General features: G+C 40.7%; 1 protein-coding gene across 2 annotated transcripts in view; it reads right to left on the minus strand.

The window, feature by feature from the left end:
- Window positions 1–1,253, minus strand: part of TULP4 (TUB like protein 4) — a 245,770-nt gene that overhangs the window by 153,231 nt on the left and 91,286 nt on the right. The gene's annotated exons all lie outside the window — the stretch shown is intronic.

Consider the following 1,253-nt stretch of genomic DNA (forward strand, 5'->3'; position numbering starts at 1 on the left):
CCCGCCACGAAGAGTAGCCCCTGCCCGCCGCAACTAGAGAAAGCCCGCACGCAGCAACAAAGACCCAACACAGCCAAAAATAATAAATAAATATAGAAAAAAAAAAAAAAAAAGAACAATTATATACTCAGAATTTTAACCCAGCTCTGAAAACTACCTGTCTGAGAGACCAAGCATCGGTCTGATATGACTTTTGGATGTATCACGATACAGGAGGCACACTGTAATAAATGACTCAAACGGTCTCCTACAGAACTGGTGACATTTCAAGATTCCTCATAGAAACTGAAAACAGAGAAAGATAATCACAATCTATTTTATTCACACAATTGTTTTTGTTGTAATTAAATCGGTTGTAAAATCAGAAGAAGGAAATTCCTTATTTAGTGTAGAAAGAACCAAGGTCATCTGAGGTGATGCATTTTTGCAGACAGTTGGGAAGCAAGTCTGTTGTATCTCTCCTCTCACACACACACGGTGCTTTGGCTGTGTGATAATTCATGAAAGGAGAAAATAAGTACAGAATTTTAAAGTCAAATAAGATATTCTCTTTGACTTGTGAATTATAATTGGCCAATCTCTAGCAGCTGCCTCTTAGAAACTATTTTCTAAATGTTAATAGACCCCAAGTTAGCAATAAATATGAACATTTAGTGGGAAAAAAAAAAGGAATATAGACAGTACATTAAAGCATCGAATCAATGTTATCAATAAGTCTTCTGAAGGTGATAACTGTACTATTGTGGTTATATGAGACAATGTCCTTATTCTTAGAATTTATACACTGAAGTATATCAGGGTAAAAAAATCAAGAAATATATTCTCAAATGGTTTGGGAGGGGAAATACACACACACACACATACACACACACACAAAGCAAGCACAAGTTAACAACAGGTCAATCTGTGGAAAGACTGAGTGTTTAACTTTCTTGCAACTTTTATGTATGTTTGAAATTATTTCCAAATAAAAAGGTTTTAGGACCTTGGACAAAAGGCCTTTTAAGTCATACATTAATAAGCTCTCGGGTGGGGGGGGGGAGGGGCTTCCCCGGTGGCGCAGTGGTTGAGAGTCCGCCTGCCGATACAGGGGATACGCGTTCGTGCCCCGGTCCGGGAAGGTCCCACATGCCGCGGAGCGGCTGGGCCCGTGAGCCATGGCTGCTGAGCCTGCGCGTCTGGAGCCTGTGCTCCGCAACGGGAGAGGCCACAACAGTGAGAGGCCCGCGTACCGCAAAAAAAAATAAAATAAA

Source organism: Physeter macrocephalus, chromosome 10 (genome assembly GCF_002837175.3).
Source record: "Physeter macrocephalus isolate SW-GA chromosome 10, ASM283717v5, whole genome shotgun sequence".
NCBI classification, from domain to species: Eukaryota; Metazoa; Chordata; class Mammalia; order Artiodactyla; family Physeteridae; genus Physeter; species Physeter macrocephalus.